Source organism: Balaenoptera borealis (genome assembly GCF_965194805.1).
Source record: "Balaenoptera borealis genome assembly, chromosome: 9".
Lineage (NCBI taxonomy): Eukaryota > Metazoa > Chordata > Mammalia > Artiodactyla > Balaenopteridae > Balaenoptera > Balaenoptera borealis.
The window spans coordinates 91,501,627-91,524,463 of NC_138873.1; positions in this window are offsets into that span (position 1 = coordinate 91,501,627).

The window sequence follows — 22,837 nt, forward strand, 5'->3', positions numbered from 1 at the left end:
GTTGGTGAAAATTTAGTGACCTTTTGCAGTGGGTTCAAAGCTGCTGTTGTGGGAAACGTCCACAAGGAGGTAGCTTTTCTCCATTCCCCAATCTGGGTACTATGGCAGCAGAGCCCTTCTGGAAGTCATTGTCCTAGGTTATAAATTAGAATGGAATTTGCCAGGAGAAATCCCCATAAGTTTATGTCTCATTACTTCTTCTTGGTTTTTAAAATTTTTTTAATCTGGGTAAAGTTTAGAATATTGTTTGTCCTAGGTGTACACCATCTGGTCCATTTGTACATTATGTATGTCTATTAATGTACAGATCCTCTTCCCATGTAAAATATTACAGTGTTCCATCGACCTCCCTTGCTATATGTTCGGTCTTTTTGATACATGTATATAATATGTATTTGTATATGTATAGTAACACTAATCCTCATTTCTCAATTTCCCCCCTCCTTTCCTTTTAGATGAGCATAGTTTGTTTTGTTTTCTAAGCCTGTGAGTGTCTTTCTCTTTGGAAATATGTTCATCTGTGTCAGTTATTAGATAAGGCCATAAGTGATTATATCGGCTATAGGTCTTTTGCTTTCCGACCTACTTCATGTTTTGTGATTATCTCCAGGCTCATCTGTGGTGCCTCAAAGAGCAGCACTTCAGTGTTTTCCATGGCTAATATTCCATTGTGTACATGGACCACTTCTTCTTGGTGCACTCCTCTGTTGATGGACATTTTCCTTGCTTCCAAGTGTTGCCTATGGTAAATATTGCTGGAGGGCAGGATTGCCAGCCTGTGATTTGTGATTTTCATTTTCTCAGGTGATAGACCCAGCAGTGGTTATGATTGATTGACTGGTATGGTAGCTCAACGTTTACCTTTTCAAGGCACCTCAATTGTGCTCTCATTAGTGGCTCTTACCACGTCCCCCTTAGAATCGAGGGTATGCACTTCTCCACAATCACGTCAGCATTTCTTGTTTGCAGCATTTTTGTTGATGGCCATTCTGACTGGTGTGAGCTGATAGGTGTTTGTAATTTGGGTTTACATGTCTGTAAAAATTCCTACAATTCATCATTTTTCCACGCCTTTTTCTTTTCTGTTAAAAGAAAAAAGAAAAAAAGTGTGAGTATAATATACCTCTTCAAATTTTCTTTTTGGAAGGTTGCACTCTAGAATTTTTTGGTCGATTTTCGACCTCAGTATTTTTTGGAGGGCAGGTGTCATTTACAGACCTGCAATTGGTGAATATTTAGTGACCTTTTGCAGTGGGTTTAAAGCTGCTGTGGTGGGAAACGGCCACAAGGATGCAGCATTTCTCCATTCCCAAATCTGGGTACTAGGGCAGCAGAGCCGTTCTGGAAGTCGTTTGCCTAGGTTGTAAATTTGAATGGAATGTGCCAGGAAAACCCCCCATAAGTTTATGTCTCATTACTCCTAGTTCGTTGTTTTAATTTTTTCAATTGGGGTAATGGTTAGAATGTTGCTTGTCCAAGGTGTACACACTCTGGTTCATCTACATATTCTATATACCTATTTATGTAGAGATCCTCTTCCCCTGTAAATTATTACAGAGTGTTCCGTAAACCTTCCTTGCTATATGGTCGGTCTTTTTGATATATGTATATAATATGTATTTGTATACATATGGTAACGCTAATCTTCATTTATCCATTCCCCCCACCTTTCCTTTTAGATAAGCATAGTTTTTTTTAATAAGTCTGTGATTGACTTTCTCTGTGGAAATATGTTCATTTGTGTCAGTTATTAGATAACGCCTATAAGTGATATCATAGGATATAGGACTTTTGCTTTCCGACTTACCTCATGTTCTGTGATTATCTCCAAGATCATCTATGGTGCCTCAAAGAGCAGTGTTTCATTGTTTTCTATGGCTAGTATTCATTGTGTACATGGACCACTTCTTCTTTATCCTTTCATCTGTTGATGGACATTTTGGTTGGTTCACTGTCTTGTCTATGGTGAATAAGGCTGCAGTGCAGCTTTTGCAGCCCGGGTCTTCTTCATTCTGGTCTTCTCAGGTGAGAGGCCCATTGGTGCGCCTGCTGGATTGAATGGTACCTCAATTTTTCCTTTTCAACGCAGCTCCTTTCTGTTCTCATTATTAGCGTTTAACCCTTTTGCATCTCACCAGCAGCTAGAGGGTACACAGTTCTCTAAAACCTCTTCAGCATTTATTGTTTGTAGACTTTTTGCCAATGGTCAGTCGACTGGTGTGAGTTGAAAACTTTTTGTAGATTAGATTGCATGAGTCTAATACTTCCTGAGGTGGAGCTTTTATCCATTTTCCTTTCTTTAAAAAGAGAGTGAGTAAAACTTACCTCTTCATACTATCTTCTTGAAAATTTGGCCTGTTTTGAATTTTTTGTATCCATTCCCTACCTCAGCACAATTTTGAGGGCAGGTGTCCTTTACAGCCCTGAGTCCTTGTGAATGGTAAGTGACCATTAGCTGTGGGTTAAAAGCTGCTCTTGCGGGAATCGGCCACAAGGCGGCAGCATTTCTCCTTTACCAAATCTGGTTACTAGGGCAACAGAGCCTTACTGGAAGTGGTGTTCTAGGTTGTAAATTAGAATGGAATGTGCGAGGAAAAAGCCCTTTAAGTTTATGTCTCATTACTTCTTGTTGGTATTTTGAATTTAATTTTTATTTCTTATCACAGCAAACTTGATTACAATGTTTTGTTTGTTCTAGGTGTGCAAGATGTGGTTCTTTCACACACATGCATATATCTATTCTTCTTCGGATCCTTTTCCCATGTAGGTAATGACACAATGTTGAGTAGACTTCTCTTGGTATTGCGTAGGTCTTTGGTGATTATATATTTCACATGTGTTTGTATCTCTCTGTTAACCTCAATATGGTAATGTATCCAATCCTCACACCTTTCCATTTGGTGAACCATAAGTTTTTTTAATGAATCTATGATAGTGTTTCTCTGTGGAAATATCTTTGTTTGTATCATTTTTTAGGTAACACCTATATGTGATATGATAGGATATGTGTCTTTCGCTTTCTCACTTACTCCAAGTTGCGTGATTACTTCTAGACTCATCTATGGTGCTGCAAATGGCATTGTTTCATTTTTTCACTAGCTCCTATTCCATCTGTACAGGTAGCAGTTCTTCTTTGTCCACCCATCTGTCGGTGGACTTTTTGGTTACTTCCATATCTTGGCTATTGTAATACTATGCAATGTAGATTTGCGTGCCTGTGTCCTTCCAATTCTCTCTTCTTCGTTTATAGGTCTAGGCATAGGTCTGCTAGATCATATGGTAGCTCAATGGTTACCTTTTAAAGGCACCTCTATTCTGTTCTCCTTAGTGGCTCTTTCTAGGTAACGTCCCACTTAAAGTGGAGGGTATGTATTTCTTCCCGGCACCTTCAGCATTTATTCTTTGTAGTTTTTGCTGATGGTTATTCTGAGTGGTGTGAGCTGATACCTCTTTGTGGTTGAATTTGCATGTGTCTCATAATGCGTTGAAATTGAGCTTTAAGACATGTCCTTTTAATTTTTCCAGCTGTGATTAGAGCTTATTTCTTCAAAGTGTTTTCTTAAAGTATGTGTCACCATTTGAAATAGTTTGGCCATTATCTCCCTCAAGACATTTTGAGGGCAGGTTTCATTTACAGCCCTGAAGTACTTGTTCATATGAAGTGACCATTAGCTCAGGCTTTAAACCTGCTTTTGCAGGTAATGGCCAGAGAGCGGCAGCCTTTCTACGTTCCCCATGCTGGTACTAGGGAAACAGACCTACCGGCCAATGGTGTTCTTCGGTTATAAATTAGAGTGCAATGTGCCCGGATAAACCCACAAATGTTGATGTCTCCTTGCTTTTGTTTGTTTTTAATTTAATTTATATTTATTATTAGAGTAATATTCCATTGTGTACATGGACCACTTCTTCTTGGTGCATTCCTCGGTTGATGGACATTTTCATTGCTTCCAAGTGCTGGCTATGGTAAATATTGCTGGTGTACAGGTTTGCCAGCCTGTGATTTTTGATTCTCATTTTCTCAGGTGATAGGCCAAGCAGTGGTTGTGATTGATTGACTGGTAGCTCAATGTTTCCCTTTTCAAAGCACCTACGTTGTGTTTTCATTAGTGGCTCTTTACATGCCCCCCCTTACAACCGAGGGTACGCATTTCTCCACACTCCCTTCACCGTTTAGTTTTGGCAGCATTTTTCCTAATGGCCATTCTGATTGCTGTGAGCTGATAGGTTTTTGTAATATGGGTATGCATGACATTAAAATTTTTAAATTCATCATATTCCTACGCCTTTTTCTTTTCTCTTAAAAGAAAAAACCGTAAGTATAATAGAGCTCTTGAAATTGACTTCTTCGAAGGTTGCCCTCTTTTGAATTTTTTTCGTCGATTTTTGACCCCAGAAATTTTTTGGAGGGCAGGTGTCATTGACAGAACTGCAAGTTGGTGAAAATTTAGTGACCTTTTGCAGTGGGTTCAAAGCTGCTGTTGTGGGAAACGTCCACAAGGAGGTAGCTTTTCTCCATTCCCCAATCTGGGTACTATGGCAGCAGAGCCCTTCTGGAAGTCATTGTCCTAGGTTATAAATTAGAATGGAATTTGCCAGGAGAAATCCCCATAAGTTTATGTCTCATTACTTCTTCTTGGTTTTTAAAATTTTTTTAATCTGGGTAAAGTTTAGAATATTGTTTGTCCTAGGTGTACACCATCTGGTCCATTTGTACATTATGTATGTCTATTAATGTACAGATCCTCTTCCCATGTAAAATATTACAGTGTTCCATCGACCTCCCTTGCTATATGTTCGGTCTTTTTGATACATGTATATAATATGTATTTGTATATGTATAGTAACACTAATCCTCATTTCTCAATTTCCCCCCTCCTTTCCTTTTAGATGAGCATAGTTTGTTTTGTTTTCTAAGCCTGTGAGTGTCTTTCTCTTTGGAAATATGTTCATCTGTGTCAGTTATTAGATAAGGCCATAAGTGATTATATCGGCTATAGGTCTTTTGCTTTCCGACCTACTTCATGTTTTGTGATTATCTCCAGGCTCATCTGTGGTGCCTCAAAGAGCAGCACTTCAGTGTTTTCCATGGCTAATATTCCATTGTGTACATGGACCACTTCTTCTTGGTGCACTCCTCTGTTGATGGACATTTTCCTTGCTTCCAAGTGTTGCCTATGGTAAATATTGCTGGAGGGCAGGATTGCCAGCCTGTGATTTGTGATTTTCATTTTCTCAGGTGATAGACCCAGCAGTGGTTATGATTGATTGACTGGTATGGTAGCTCAACGTTTACCTTTTCAAGGCACCTCAATTGTGCTCTCATTAGTGGCTCTTACCACGTCCCCCTTAGAATCGAGGGTATGCACTTCTCCACAATCACGTCAGCATTTCTTGTTTGCAGCATTTTTGTTGATGGCCATTCTGACTGGTGTGAGCTGATAGGTGTTTGTAATTTGGGTTTACATGTCTGTAAAAATTCCTACAATTCATCATTTTTCCACGCCTTTTTCTTTTCTGTTAAAAGAAAAAAGAAAAAAAGTGTGAGTATAATATACCTCTTCAAATTTTCTTTTTGGAAGGTTGCACTCTAGAATTTTTTGGTCGATTTTCGACCTCAGTATTTTTTGGAGGGCAGGTGTCATTTACAGACCTGCAATTGGTGAATATTTAGTGACCTTTTGCAGTGGGTTTAAAGCTGCTGTGGTGGGAAACGGCCACAAGGATGCAGCATTTCTCCATTCCCAAATCTGGGTACTAGGGCAGCAGAGCCGTTCTGGAAGTCGTTTGCCTAGGTTGTAAATTTGAATGGAATGTGCCAGGAAAACCCCCCATAAGTTTATGTCTCATTACTCCTAGTTCGTTGTTTTAATTTTTTCAATTGGGGTAATGGTTAGAATGTTGCTTGTCCAAGGTGTACACACTCTGGTTCATCTACATATTCTATATACCTATTTATGTAGAGATCCTCTTCCCCTGTAAATTATTACAGAGTGTTCCGTAAACCTTCCTTGCTATATGGTCGGTCTTTTTGATATATGTATATAATATGTATTTGTATACATATGGTAACGCTAATCTTCATTTATCCATTCCCCCCACCTTTCCTTTTAGATAAGCATAGTTTTTTTTAATAAGTCTGTGATTGACTTTCTCTGTGGAAATATGTTCATTTGTGTCAGTTATTAGATAACGCCTATAAGTGATATCATAGGATATAGGACTTTTGCTTTCCGACTTACCTCATGTTCTGTGATTATCTCCAAGATCATCTATGGTGCCTCAAAGAGCAGTGTTTCATTGTTTTCTATGGCTAGTATTCATTGTGTACATGGACCACTTCTTCTTTATCCTTTCATCTGTTGATGGACATTTTGGTTGGTTCACTGTCTTGTCTATGGTGAATAAGGCTGCAGTGCAGCTTTTGCAGCCCGGGTCTTCTTCATTCTGGTCTTCTCAGGTGAGAGGCCCATTGGTGCGCCTGCTGGATTGAATGGTACCTCAATTTTTCCTTTTCAACGCAGCTCCTTTCTGTTCTCATTATTAGCGTTTAACCCTTTTGCATCTCACCAGCAGCTAGAGGGTACACAGTTCTCTAAAACCTCTTCAGCATTTATTGTTTGTAGACTTTTTGCCAATGGTCAGTCGACTGGTGTGAGTTGAAAACTTTTTGTAGATTAGATTGCATGAGTCTAATACTTCCTGAGGTGGAGCTTTTATCCATTTTCCTTTCTTTAAAAAGAGAGTGAGTAAAACTTACCTCTTCATACTATCTTCTTGAAAATTTGGCCTGTTTTGAATTTTTTGTATCCATTCCCTACCTCAGCACAATTTTGAGGGCAGGTGTCCTTTACAGCCCTGAGTCCTTGTGAATGGTAAGTGACCATTAGCTGTGGGTTAAAAGCTGCTCTTGCGGGAATCGGCCACAAGGCGGCAGCATTTCTCCTTTACCAAATCTGGTTACTAGGGCAACAGAGCCTTACTGGAAGTGGTGTTCTAGGTTGTAAATTAGAATGGAATGTGCGAGGAAAAAGCCCTTTAAGTTTATGTCTCATTACTTCTTGTTGGTATTTTGAATTTAATTTTTATTTCTTATCACAGCAAACTTGATTACAATGTTTTGTTTGTTCTAGGTGTGCAAGATGTGGTTCTTTCACACACATGCATATATCTATTCTTCTTCGGATCCTTTTCCCATGTAGGTAATGACACAATGTTGAGTAGACTTCTCTTGGTATTGCGTAGGTCTTTGGTGATTATATATTTCACATGTGTTTGTATCTCTCTGTTAACCTCAATATGGTAATGTATCCAATCCTCACACCTTTCCATTTGGTGAACCATAAGTTTTTTTAATGAATCTATGATAGTGTTTCTCTGTGGAAATATCTTTGTTTGTATCATTTTTTAGGTAACACCTATATGTGATATGATAGGATATGTGTCTTTCGCTTTCTCACTTACTTCAAGTTGCGTGTTTACTTCTAGACTCATCTATGGTGCTGCAAATGGCATTGTTTCATTTTTTCACTAGCTCCTATTCCATCTGTACAGGTAGCAGTTCTTCTTTGTCCACCCATCTGTCGGTGGACTTTTTGGTTACTTCCATATCTTGGCTATTGTAATACTATGCAATGTAGATTTGCGTGCCTGTGTCCTTCCAATTCTCTCTTCTTCGTTTATAGGTCTAGGCATAGGTCTGCTAGATCATATGGTAGCTCAATGGTTACCTTTTAAAGGCACCTCTATTCTGTTCTCCTTAGTGGCTCTTTCCAGGTTACGTCCCACTTAAAGTGGAGGGTATGTATTTCTTCCCAGCACCTTCAGCATTTATTCTTTGTAGTTTTTGCTGATGGTTATTCTGAGTGGTGTGAGCTGATACCTCTTTGTGGTTGAATTTGCATGTGTCTCATAATGCGTTGAAATTGAGCTTTAAGACATGTCCTTTTAATTTTTCCAGCTGTGATTAGAGCTTATTTCTTCAAAGTGTTTTCTTAAAGTATGTGTCACCATTTGAAATAGTTTGGCCATTATCTCCCTCAAGACATTTTGAGGGCAGGTTTCATTTACAGCCCTGAAGTACTTGTTCATATGAAGTGACCATTAGCTCAGGCTTTAAACCTGCTTTTGCAGGTAATGGCCAGAGAGCGGCAGCCTTTCTACGTTCCCCATGCTGGTACTAGGGAAACAGACCTACCGGCCAATGGTGTTCTTCGGTTATAAATTAGAGTGCAATGTGCCCGGATAAACCCACAAATGTTGATGTCTCCTTGCTTTTGTTTGTTTTTAATTTAATTTATATTTATTATTAGAGTAATATTCCATTGTGTACGTGGACCACTTCTTCTTGGTGCATTCCTCGGTTGATGGACATTTTCATTGCTTCCAAGTGCTGGCTATGGTAAATATTGCTGGTGTACAGGTTTGCCAGCCTGTGATTTTTGATTCTCATTTTCTCAGGTGATAGGCCAAGCAGTGGTTGTGATTGATTGACTGGTAGCTCAATGTTTCCCTTTTCAAAGCACCTACGTTGTGTTTTCATTAGTGGCTCTTTACATGCCCCCCCTTACAACCGAGGGTACGCATTTCTCCACACTCCCTTCACCGTTTATTTTTGGCAGCATTTTTCCTAATGGCCATTCTGATTGCTGTGAGCTGATAGGTTTTTGTAATATGGGTATTCATGACATTAAAATTTTTAAATTCATCATATTCCTACGCCTTTTTCTTTTCTCTTAAAAGAAAAAACCGTAAGTATAATAGAGCTCTTGAAATTGACTTCTTCGAAGGTTGCCCTCTTTTGAATTTTTTTCGTCGATTTTTGACCCCAGAAATTTTTTGGAGGGCAGGTGTCATTGACAGAACTGCAAGTTGGTGAAAATTTAGTGACCTTTTGCAGTGGGTTCAAAGCTGCTGTTGTGGGAAACGTCCACAAGGAGGTAGCTTTTCTCCATTCCCCAATCTGGGTACTATGGCAGCAGAGCCCTTCTGGAAGTCATTGTCCTAGGTTATAAATTAGAATGGAATTTGCCAGGAGAAATCCCCATAAGTTTATGTCTCATTACTTCTTCTTGGTTTTTAAAATTTTTTTAATCTGGGTAAAGTTTAGAATATTGTTTGTCCTAGGTGTACACCATCTGGTCCATTTGTACATTATGTATGTCTATTAATGTACAGATCCTCTTCCCATGTAAAATATTACAGTGTTCCATCGACCTCCCTTGCTATATGTTCGGTCTTTTTGATACATGTATATAATATGTATTTGTATATGTATAGTAACACTAATCCTCATTTCTCAATTTCCCCCCTCCTTTCCTTTTAGATGAGCATAGTTTGTTTTGTTTTCTAAGCCTGTGAGTGTCTTTCTCTTTGGAAATATGTTCATCTGTGTCAGTTATTAGATAAGGCCATAAGTGATTATATCGGCTATAGGTCTTTTGCTTTCCGACCTACTTCATGTTTTGTGATTATCTCCAGGCTCATCTGTGGTGCCTCAAAGAGCAGCACTTCAGTGTTTTCCATGGCTAATATTCCATTGTGTACATGGACCACTTCTTCTTGGTGCACTCCTCTGTTGATGGACATTTTCCTTGCTTCCAAGTGTTGCCTATGGTAAATATTGCTGGAGGGCAGGATTGCCAGCCTGTGATTTGTGATTTTCATTTTCTCAGGTGATAGACCCAGCAGTGGTTATGATTGATTGACTGGTATGGTAGCTCAACGTTTACCTTTTCAAGGCACCTCAATTGTGCTCTCATTAGTGGCTCTTACCACGTCCCCCTTAGAATCGAGGGTATGCACTTCTCCACAATCACGTCAGCATTTCTTGTTTGCAGCATTTTTGTTGATGGCCATTCTGACTGGTGTGAGCTGATAGGTGTTTGTAATTTGGGTTTACATGTCTGTAAAAATTCCTACAATTCATCATTTTTCCACGCCTTTTTCTTTTCTGTTAAAAGAAAAAAGAAAAAAAGTGTGAGTATAATATACCTCTTCAAATTTTCTTTTTGGAAGGTTGCACTCTAGAATTTTTTGGTCGATTTTCGACCTCAGTATTTTTTGGAGGGCAGGTGTCATTTACAGACCTGCAATTGGTGAATATTTAGTGACCTTTTGCAGTGGGTTTAAAGCTGCTGTGGTGGGAAACGGCCACAAGGATGCAGCATTTCTCCATTCCCAAATCTGGGTACTAGGGCAGCAGAGCCGTTCTGGAAGTCGTTTGCCTAGGTTGTAAATTTGAATGGAATGTGCCAGGAAAACCCCCCATAAGTTTATGTCTCATTACTCCTAGTTCGTTGTTTTAATTTTTTCAATTGGGGTAATGGTTAGAATGTTGCTTGTCCAAGGTGTACACACTCTGGTTCATCTACATATTCTATATACCTATTTATGTAGAGATCCTCTTCCCCTGTAAATTATTACAGAGTGTTCCGTAAACCTTCCTTGCTATATGGTCGGTCTTTTTGATATATGTATATAATATGTATTTGTATACATATGGTAACGCTAATCTTCATTTATCCATTCCCCCCACCTTTCCTTTTAGATAAGCATAGTTTTTTTTTAATAAGTCTGTGATTGACTTTCTCTGTGGAAATATGTTCATTTGTGTCAGTTATTAGATAACGCCTATAAGTGATATCATAGGATATAGGACTTTTGCTTTCCGACTTACCTCATGTTCTGTGATTATCTCCAAGATCATCTATGGTGCCTCAAAGAGCAGTGTTTCATTGTTTTCTATGGCTAGTATTCATTGTGTACATGGACCACTTCTTCTTTATCCTTTCATCTGTTGATGGACATTTTGGTTGGTTCACTGTCTTGTCTATGGTGAATAAGGCTGCAGTGCAGCTTTTGCAGCCCGGGTCTTCTTCATTCTGGTCTTCTCAGGTGAGAGGCCCATTGGTGCGCCTGCTGGATTGAATGGTACCTCAATTTTTCCTTTTCAACGCAGCTCCTTTCTGTTCTCATTATTAGCGTTTAACCCTTTTGCATCTCACCAGCAGCTAGAGGGTACACAGTTCTCTAAAACCTCTTCAGCATTTATTGTTTGTAGACTTTTTGCCAATGGTCAGTCGACTGGTGTGAGTTGAAAACTTTTTGTAGATTAGATTGCATGAGTCTAATACTTCCTGAGGTGGAGCTTTTATCCATTTTCCTTTCTTTAAAAAGAGAGTGAGTAAAACTTACCTCTTCATACTATCTTCTTGAAAATTTGGCCTGTTTTGAATTTTTTGTATCCATTCCCTACCTCAGCACAATTTTGAGGGCAGGTGTCCTTTACAGCCCTGAGTCCTTGTGAATGGTAAGTGACCATTAGCTGTGGGTTAAAAGCTGCTCTTGCGGGAATCGGCCACAAGGCGGCAGCATTTCTCCTTTACCAAATCTGGTTACTAGGGCAACAGAGCCTTACTGGAAGTGGTGTTCTAGGTTGTAAATTAGAATGGAATGTGCGAGGAAAAAGCCCTTTAAGTTTATGTCTCATTACTTCTTGTTGGTATTTTGAATTTAATTTTTATTTCTTATCACAGCAAACTTGATTACAATGTTTTGTTTGTTCTAGGTGTGCAAGATGTGGTTCTTTCACACACATGCATATATCTATTCTTCTTCGGATCCTTTTCCCATGTAGGTAATGACACAATGTTGAGTAGACTTCTCTTGGTATTGCGTAGGTCTTTGGTGATTATATATTTCACATGTGTTTGTATCTCTCTGTTAACCTCAATATGGTAATGTATCCAATCCTCACACCTTTCCATTTGGTGAACCATAAGTTTTTTTAATGAATCTATGATAGTGTTTCTCTGTGGAAATATCTTTGTTTGTATCATTTTTTAGGTAACACCTATATGTGATATGATAGGATATGTGTCTTTCGCTTTCTCACTTACTTCAAGTTGCGTGTTTACTTCTAGACTCATCTATGGTGCTGCAAATGGCATTGTTTCATTTTTTCACTAGCTCCTATTCCATCTGTACAGGTAGCAGTTCTTCTTTGTCCACCCATCTGTCGGTGGACTTTTTGGTTACTTCCATATCTTGGCTATTGTAATACTATGCAATGTAGATTTGCGTGCCTGTGTCCTTCCAATTCTCTCTTCTTCGTTTATAGGTCTAGGCATAGGTCTGCTAGATCATATGGTAGCTCAATGGTTACCTTTTAAAGGCACCTCTATTCTGTTCTCCTTAGTGGCTCTTTCCAGGTTACGTCCCACTTAAAGTGGAGGGTATGTATTTCTTCCCAGCACCTTCAGCATTTATTCTTTGTAGTTTTTGCTGATGGTTATTCTGAGTGGTGTGAGCTGATACCTCTTTGTGGTTGAATTTGCATGTGTCTCATAATGCGTTGAAATTGAGCTTTAAGACATGTCCTTTTAATTTTTCCAGCTGTGATTAGAGCTTATTTCTTCAAAGTGTTTTCTTAAAGTATGTGTCACCATTTGAAATAGTTTGGCCATTATCTCCCTCAAGACATTTTGAGGGCAGGTTTCATTTACAGCCCTGAAGTACTTGTTCATATGAAGTGACCATTAGCTCAGGCTTTAAACCTGCTTTTGCAGGTAATGGCCAGAGAGCGGCAGCCTTTCTACGTTCCCCATGCTGGTACTAGGGAAACAGACCTACCGGCCAATGGTGTTCTTCGGTTATAAATTAGAGTGCAATGTGCCCGGATAAACCCACAAATGTTGATGTCTCCTTGCTTTTGTTTGTTTTTAATTTAATTTATATTTATTATTAGAGTAATATTCCATTGTGTACGTGGACCACTTCTTCTTGGTGCATTCCTCGGTTGATGGACATTTTCATTGCTTCCAAGTGCTGGCTATGGTAAATATTGCTGGTGTACAGGTTTGCCAGCCTGTGATTTTTGATTCTCATTTTCTCAGGTGATAGGCCAAGCAGTGGTTGTGATTGATTGACTGGTAGCTCAATGTTTCCCTTTTCAAAGCACCTACGTTGTGTTTTCATTAGTGGCTCTTTACATGCCCCCCCTTACAACCGAGGGTACGCATTTCTCCACACTCCCTTCACCGTTTAGTTTTGGCAGCATTTTTCCTAATGGCCATTCTGATTGCTGTGAGCTGATAGGTTTTTGTAATATGGGTATGCATGACATTAAAATTTTTAAATTCATCATATTCCTACGCCTTTTTCTTTTCTCTTAAAAGAAAAAACCGTAAGTATAATAGAGCTCTTGAAATTGACTTCTTCGAAGGTTGCCCTCTTTTGAATTTTTTTCGTCGATTTTTGACCCCAGAAATTTTTTGGAGGGCAGGTGTCATTGACAGAACTGCAAGTTGGTGAAAATTTAGTGACCTTTTGCAGTGGGTTCAAAGCTGCTGTTGTGGGAAACGTCCACAAGGAGGTAGCTTTTCTCCATTCCCCAATCTGGGTACTATGGCAGCAGAGCCCTTCTGGAAGTCATTGTCCTAGGTTATAAATTAGAATGGAATTTGCCAGGAGAAATCCCCATAAGTTTATGTCTCATTACTTCTTCTTGGTTTTTAAAATTTTTTTAATCTGGGTAAAGTTTAGAATATTGTTTGTCCTAGGTGTACACCATCTGGTCCATTTGTACATTATGTATGTCTATTAATGTACAGATCCTCTTCCCATGTAAAATATTACAGTGTTCCATCGACCTCCCTTGCTATATGTTCGGTCTTTTTGATACATGTATATAATATGTATTTGTATATGTATAGTAACACTAATCCTCATTTCTCAATTTCCCCCCTCCTTTCCTTTTAGATGAGCATAGTTTGTTTTGTTTTCTAAGCCTGTGAGTGTCTTTCTCTTTGGAAATATGTTCATCTGTGTCAGTTATTAGATAAGGCCATAAGTGATTATATCGGCTATAGGTCTTTTGCTTTCCGACCTACTTCATGTTTTGTGATTATCTCCAGGCTCATCTGTGGTGCCTCAAAGAGCAGCACTTCAGTGTTTTCCATGGCTAATATTCCATTGTGTACATGGACCACTTCTTCTTGGTGCACTCCTCTGTTGATGGACATTTTCCTTGCTTCCAAGTGTTGCCTATGGTAAATATTGCTGGAGGGCAGGATTGCCAGCCTGTGATTTGTGATTTTCATTTTCTCAGGTGATAGACCCAGCAGTGGTTATGATTGATTGACTGGTATGGTAGCTCAACGTTTACCTTTTCAAGGCACCTCAATTGTGCTCTCATTAGTGGCTCTTACCACGTCCCCCTTAGAATCGAGGGTATGCACTTCTCCACAATCACGTCAGCATTTCTTGTTTGCAGCATTTTTGTTGATGGCCATTCTGACTGGTGTGAGCTGATAGGTGTTTGTAATTTGGGTTTACATGTCTGTAAAAATTCCTACAATTCATCATTTTTCCACGCCTTTTTCTTTTCTGTTAAAAGAAAAAAGAAAAAAAGTGTGAGTATAATATACCTCTTCAAATTTTCTTTTTGGAAGGTTGCACTCTAGAATTTTTTGGTCGATTTTCGACCTCAGTATTTTTTGGAGGGCAGGTGTCATTTACAGACCTGCAATTGGTGAATATTTAGTGACCTTTTGCAGTGGGTTTAAAGCTGCTGTGGTGGGAAACGGCCACAAGGATGCAGCATTTCTCCATTCCCAAATCTGGGTACTAGGGCAGCAGAGCCGTTCTGGAAGTCGTTTGCCTAGGTTGTAAATTTGAATGGAATGTGCCAGGAAAACCCCCCATAAGTTTATGTCTCATTACTCCTAGTTCGTTGTTTTAATTTTTTCAATTGGGGTAATGGTTAGAATGTTGCTTGTCCAAGGTGTACACACTCTGGTTCATCTACATATTCTATATACCTATTTATGTAGAGATCCTCTTCCCCTGTAAATTATTACAGAGTGTTCCGTAAACCTTCCTTGCTATATGGTCGGTCTTTTTGATATATGTATATAATATGTATTTGTATACATATGGTAACGCTAATCTTCATTTATCCATTCCCCCCACCTTTCCTTTTAGATAAGCATAGTTTTTTTTTAATAAGTCTGTGATTGACTTTCTCTGTGGAAATATGTTCATTTGTGTCAGTTATTAGATAACGCCTATAAGTGATATCATAGGATATAGGACTTTTGCTTTCCGACTTACCTCATGTTCTGTGATTATCTCCAAGATCATCTATGGTGCCTCAAAGAGCAGTGTTTCATTGTTTTCTATGGCTAGTATTCATTGTGTACATGGACCACTTCTTCTTTATCCTTTCATCTGTTGATGGACATTTTGGTTGGTTCACTGTCTTGTCTATGGTGAATAAGGCTGCAGTGCAGCTTTTGCAGCCCGGGTCTTCTTCATTCTGGTCTTCTCAGGTGAGAGGCCCATTGGTGCGCCTGCTGGATTGAATGGTACCTCAATTTTTCCTTTTCAACGCAGCTCCTTTCTGTTCTCATTATTAGCGTTTAACCCTTTTGCATCTCACCAGCAGCTAGAGGGTACACAGTTCTCTAAAACCTCTTCAGCATTTATTGTTTGTAGACTTTTTGCCAATGGTCAGTCGACTGGTGTGAGTTGAAAACTTTTTGTAGATTAGATTGCATGAGTCTAATACTTCCTGAGGTGGAGCTTTTATCCATTTTCCTTTCTTTAAAAAGAGAGTGAGTAAAACTTACCTCTTCATACTATCTTCTTGAAAATTTGGCCTGTTTTGAATTTTTTGTATCCATTCCCTACCTCAGCACAATTTTGAGGGCAGGTGTCCTTTACAGCCCTGAGTCCTTGTGAATGGTAAGTGACCATTAGCTGTGGGTTAAAAGCTGCTCTTGCGGGAATCGGCCACAAGGCGGCAGCATTTCTCCTTTACCAAATCTGGTTACTAGGGCAACAGAGCCTTACTGGAAGTGGTGTTCTAGGTTGTAAATTAGAATGGAATGTGCGAGGAAAAAGCCCTTTAAGTTTATGTCTCATTACTTCTTGTTGGTATTTTGAATTTAATTTTTATTTCTTATCACAGCAAACTTGATTACAATGTTTTGTTTGTTCTAGGTGTGCAAGATGTGGTTCTTTCACACACATGCATATATCTATTCTTCTTCGGATCCTTTTCCCATGTAGGTAATGACACAATGTTGAGTAGACTTCTCTTGGTATTGCGTAGGTCTTTGGTGATTATATATTTCACATGTGTTTGTATCTCTCTGTTAACCTCAATATGGTAATGTATCCAATCCTCACACCTTTCCATTTGGTGAACCATAAGTTTTTTTAATGAATCTATGATAGTGTTTCTCTGTGGAAATATCTTTGTTTGTATCATTTTTTAGGTAACACCTATATGTGATATGATAGGATATGTGTCTTTCGCTTTCTCACTTACTTCAAGTTGCGTGTTTACTTCTAGACTCATCTATGGTGCTGCAAATGGCATTGTTTCATTTTTTCACTAGCTCCTATTCCATCTGTACAGGTAGCAGTTCTTCTTTGTCCACCCATCTGTCGGTGGACTTTTTGGTTACTTCCATATCTTGGCTATTGTAATACTATGCAATGTAGATTTGCGTGCCTGTGTCCTTCCAATTCTCTCTTCTTCGTTTATAGGTCTAGGCATAGGTCTGCTAGATCATATGGTAGCTCAATGGTTACCTTTTAAAGGCACCTCTATTCTGTTCTCCTTAGTGGCTCTTTCCAGGTTACGTCCCACTTAAAGTGGAGGGTATGTATTTCTTCCCAGCACCTTCAGCATTTATTCTTTGTAGTTTTTGCTGATGGTTATTCTGAGTGGTGTGAGCTGATACCTCTTTGTGGTTGAATTTGCATGTGTCTCATAATGCGTTGAAATTGAGCTTTAAGACATGTCCTTTTAATTTTTCCAGCTGTGATTAGAGCTTATTTCTTCAAAGTGTTTTCTTAAAGTATGTGTCACCATTTGAAATAGTTTGGCCATTATCTCCCTCAAGACATTTTGAGGGCAGGTTTCATTTACAGCCCTGAAGTACTTGTTCATATGAAGTGACCATTAGCTCAGGCTTTAAACCTGCTTTTGCAGGTAATGGCCAGAGAGCGGCAGCCTTTCTACGTTCCCCATGCTGGTACTAGGGAAACAGACCTACCGGCCAATGGTGTTCTTCGGTTATAAATTAGAGTGCAATGTGCCCGGATAAACCCACAAATGTTGATGTCTCCTTGCTTTTGTTTGTTTTTAATTTAATTTATATTTATTATTAGAGTAATATTCCATTGTGTACGTGGACCACTTCTTCTTGGTGCATTCCTCGGTTGATGGACATTTTCATTGCTTCCAAGTGCTGGCTATGGTAAATATTGCTGGTGTACAGGTTTGCCAGCCTGTGATTTTTGATTCTCATTTTCTCAGGTGATAGGCCAAGCAGTGGTTGTGATTGATTGACTGGTAGCTCAATGTTTCCCTTTTCAAAGCACCTACGTTGTGTTTTCATTAGTGGCTCTTTACATGCCCCCCCTTACAACCGAGGGTACGCATTTCTCCACACTCCCTTCACCGTTTAGTTTTGGCAGCATTTTTCCTAATGGCCATTCTGATTGCTGTGAGCTGATAGGTTTTTGTAATATGGGTATGCATGACATTAAAATTTTTAAATTCATCATATTCCTACGCCTTTTTCTTTTCTCTTAAAAGAAAAAACCGTAAGTATAATAGAGCTCTTGAAATTGACTTCTTCGAAGGTTGCCCTCTTTTGAATTTTTTTCGTCGATTTTTGACCCCAGAAATTTTTTGGAGGGCAGGTGTCATTGACAGAACTGCAAGTTGGTGAAAATTTAGTGACCTTTTGCAGTGGGTTCAAAGCTGCTGTTGTGGGAAACGTCCACAAGGAGGTAGCTTTTCTCCATTCCCCAATCTGGGTACTATGGCAGCAGAGCCCTTCTGGAAGTCATTGTCCTAGGTTATAAATTAGAATGGAATTTGCCAGGAGAAATCCCCATAAGTTTATGTCTCATTACTTCTTCTTGGTTTTTAAAATTTTTTTAATCTGGGTAAAGTTTAGAATATTGTTTGTCCTAGGTGTACACCATCTGGTCCTTTTGTACGTTATGTATGTCTATTAATGTACAGATCCTCTTCCCATGTAAAATATTACAGTGTTCCATCGACCTCCCTTGCTATATGTTCGGTCTTTTTGATACATGTATATAATATGTATTTGTATATGTATAGTAACACTAATCCTCATTTCTCAATTTCCCCCCTCCTTTCCTTTTAGATGAGCATAGTTTGTTTTGTTTTCTAAGCCTGTGAGTGTCTTTCTCTTTGGAAATATGTTCATCTGTGTCAGTTATTAGATAAGGCCATAAGTGATTATATCGGCTATAGGTCTTTTGCTTTCCGACCTACTTCATGTTTTGTGATTATCTCCAGGCTCATCTGTGGTGCCTCAAAGAGCAGCACTTCAGTGTTTTCCATGGCTAATATTCCATTGTGTACATGGACCACTTCTTCTTGGTGCACTCCTCTGTTGATGGACATTTTCCTTGCTTCCAAGTGTTGCCTATGGTAAATATTGCTGGAGGGCAGGATTGCCAGCCTGTGATTTGTGATTTTCATTTTCTCAGGTGATAGACCCAGCAGTGGTTATGATTGATTGACTGGTATGGTAGCTCAACGTTTACCTTTTCAAGGCACCTCAATTGTGCTCTCATTAGTGGCTCTTACCACGTCCCCCTTAGAATCGAGGGTATGCACTTCTCCACAATCACGTCAGCATTTCTTGTTTGCAGCATTTTTGTTGATGGCCATTCTGACTGGTGTGAGCTGATAGGTGTTTGTAATTTGGGTTTACATGTCTGTAAAAATTCCTACAATTCATCATTTTTCCACGCCTTTTTCTTTTCTGTTAAAAGAAAAAAGAAAAAAAGTGTGAGTATAATATACCTCTTCAAATTTTCTTTTTGGAAGGTTGCACTCTAGAATTTTTTGGTCGATTTTCGACCTCAGTATTTTTTGGAGGGCAGGTGTCATTTACAGACCTGCAATTGGTGAATATTTAGTGACCTTTTGCAGTGGGTTTAAAGCTGCTGTGGTGGGAAACGGCCACAAGGATGCAGCATTTCTCCATTCCCAAATCTGGGTACTAGGGCAGCAGAGCCGTTCTGGAAGTCGTTTGCCTAGGTTGTAAATTTGAATGGAATGTGCCAGGAAAACCCCCCATAAGTTTATGTCTCATTACTCCTAGTTCGTTGTTTTAATTTTTTCAATTGGGGTAATGGTTAGAATGTTGCTTGTCCAAGGTGTACACACTCTGGTTCATCTACATATTCTATATACCTATTTATGTAGAGATCCTCTTCCCCTGTAAATTATTACAGAGTGTTCCGTAAACCTTCCTTGCTATATGGTCGGTCTTTTTGATATATGTATATAATATGTATTTGTATACATATGGTAACGCTAATCTTCATTTATCCATTCCCCCCACCTTTCCTTTTAGATAAGCATAGTTTTTTTTTAATAAGTCTGTGATTGACTTTCTCTGTGGAAATATGTTCATTTGTGTCAGTTATTAGATAACGCCTATAAGTGATATCATAGGATATAGGACTTTTGCTTTCCGACTTACCTCATGTTCTGTGATTATCTCCAAGATCATCTATGGTGCCTCAAAGAGCAGTGTTTCATTGTTTTCTATGGCTAGTATTCATTGTGTACATGGACCACTTCTTCTTTATCCTTTCATCTGTTGATGGACATTTTGGTTGGTTCACTGTCTTGTCTATGGTGAATAAGGCTGCAGTGCAGCTTTTGCAGCCCGGGTCTTCTTCATTCTGGTCTTCTCAGGTGAGAGGCCCATTGGTGCGTCTGCTGGATTGAATGGTACCTCAATTTTTCCTTTTCAACGCAGCTCCTTTCTGTTCTCATTATTAGCGTTTAACCCTTTTGCATCTCACCAGCAGCTAGAGGGTACACAGTTCTCTAAAACCTCTTCAGCATTTATTGTTTGTAGACTTTTTGCCAATGGTCAGTCGACTGGTGTGAGTTGAAAACTTTTTGTAGATTAGATTGCATGAGTCTAATACTTCCTGAGGTGGAGCTTTTATCCATTTTCCTTTCTTTAAAAAGAGAGTGAGTAAAACTTACCTCTTCATACTATCTTCTTGAAAATTTGGCCTGTTTTGAATTTTTTGTATCCATTCCCTACCTCAGCACAATTTTGAGGGCAGGTGTCCTTTACAGCCCTGAGTCCTTGTGAATGGTAAGTGACCATTAGCTGTGGGTTAAAAGCTGCTCTTGTGGGAATCGGCCACAAGGCGGCAGCATTTCTCCTTTACCAAATCTGGTTACTAGGGCAACAGAGCCTTACTGGAAGTGGTGTTCTAGGTTGTAAATTAGAATGGAATGTGCGAGGAAAAAGCCCTTTAAGTTTATGTCTCATTACTTCTTGTTGGTATTTTGAACTTAATTTTTATTTCTTATCACAGCAAACTTGATTACAATGTTTTGTTTGTTCTAGGTGTGCAAGATGTGGTTCTTTCACACATATGCATATATCTATTCTTCGGATCCTTTTCCCATGTAGGTTATGACACAATGTTGAGTAGTCTTCTCTTGGTATTGCGTAGGTCTTTGGTGATTATATATTTCACATGTGTTTGTATCTCTCTGTTAACCTCAATATGGTAATGTATCCAATCCTCACACCTTTCCATTTGGTGAACCATAAGTTTTTTTAATGAATCTATGATAGTGTTTCTCTGTGGAAATATCTTTGTTTGTATCATTTTTTAGGTAACACCTATATGTGATATGATAGGATATGTGTCTTTCGCTTTCTCACTTACTCCAAGTTGCGTGATTACTTCTAGACTCATCTATGGTGCTGCAAATGGCATTGTTTCATTTTTTCACTAGCTCCTATTCCATTTGTACAGGTAGCAGTTCTTCTTTGTCCACCCATCTGTCGGTGGACTTTTTGGTTACTTCCATATCTTGGCTATTGTAATACTATGCAATGTAGATTTGCGTGCCTGTGTCCTTCCAATTCTCTCTTCTTCGTTTATAGGTCTAGGCATAGGTCTGCTAGATCATATGGTAGCTCAATGGTTACCTTTTAAAGGCACCTCTATTCTGTTCTCCTTAGTGGCTCTTTCTAGGTAACGTCCCACTTAAAGTGGAGGGTATGTATTTCTTCCCGGCACCTTCAGCATTTATTCTTTGTAGTTTTTGCTGATGGTTATTCTGAGTGGTGTGAGCTGATACCTCTTTGTGGTTGAATTTGCATGTGTCTCATAATGCGTTGAAATTGAGCTTTAAGACATGTCCTTTTAATTTTTCCAGCTGTGATTAGAGCTTATTTCTTCAAAGTGTTTTCTTAAAGTATGTGTCACCATTTGAAATAGTTTGGCCATTATCTCCCTCAAGACATTTTGAGGGCAGGTTTCATTTACAGCCCTGAAGTACTTGTTCATATGAAGTGACCATTAGCTCAGGCTTTAAACCTGCTTTTGCAGGTAATGGCCAGAGAGCGGCAGCCTTTCTACGTTCCCCATGCTGGTACTAGGGAAACAGACCTACCGGCCAATGGTGTTCTTCGGTTATAAATTAGAGTGCAATGTGCCCGGATAAACCCACAAATGTTGATGTCTCCTTGCTTTTGTTTGTTTTTAATTTAATTTATATTTATTATTAGAGTAATATTCCATTGTGTACGTGGACCACTTCTTCTTGGTGCATTCCTCGGTTGATGGACATTTTCATTGCTTCCAAGTGCTGGCTATGGTAAATATTGCTGGCGTACAGGTTTGCCAGCCTGTGATTTTTGATTCTCATTTTCTCAGGTGATAGGCCAAGCAGTGGTTGTGATTGATTGACTGGTAGCTCAATGTTTCCCTTTTCAAAGCACCTACGTTGTGTTTTCATTAGTGGCTCTTTACATGCCCCCCCTTACAACCGAGGGTACGCATTTCTCCACACTCCCTTCACCGTTTAGTTTTGGCAGCATTTTTCCTAATGGCCATTCTGATTGCTGTGAGCTGATAGGTTTTTGTAATATGGGTATGCATGACATTAAAATTTTTAAATTCATCATATTCCTACGCCTTTTTCTTTTCTCTTAAAAGAAAAAACCGTAAGTATAATAGAGCTCTTGAAATTGACTTCTTCGAAGGTTGCCCTCTTTTGAATTTTTTTCGTCGATTTTTGACCCCAGAAATTTTTTGGAGGGCAGGTGTCATTGACAGAACTGCAAGTTGGTGAAAATTTAGTGACCTTTTGCAGTGGGTTCAAAGCTGCTGTTGTGGGAAACGTCCACAAGGAGGTAGCTTTTCTCCATTCCCCAATCTGGGTACTAGGGCAGCAGAGCCCTTCTGGAAGTCATTGTCCTAGGTTATAAATTAGAATGGAATTTGCCAGGAGAAATCCCCATAAGTTTATGTCTCATTACTTCTTCTTGGTTTTTAAAATTTTTTTAATCTGGGTAAAGTTTAGAATATTGTTTGTCCTAGGTGTACACCATCTGGTCCATTTGTACGTTATGTATGTCTATTAATGTACAGATCCTCTTCCCATGTAAAATATTACAGTGTTCCATCGACCTCCCTTGCTATATGTTCGGTCTTTTTGATACATGTATATAATATGTATTTGTATATGTATAGTAACACTAATCCTCATTTCTCAATTTCCCCCCTCCTTTCCTTTTAGATGAGCATAGTTTGTTTTGTTTTCTAAGCCTGTGAGTGTCTTTCTCTTTGGAAATATGTTCATCTGTGTCAGTTATTAGATAAGGCCATAAGTGATTATATCGGCTATAGGTCTTTTGCTTTCCGACCTACTTCATGTTTTGTGATTATCTCCAGGCTCATCTGTGGTGCCTCAAAGAGCAGCACTTCAGTGTTTTCCATGGCTAAT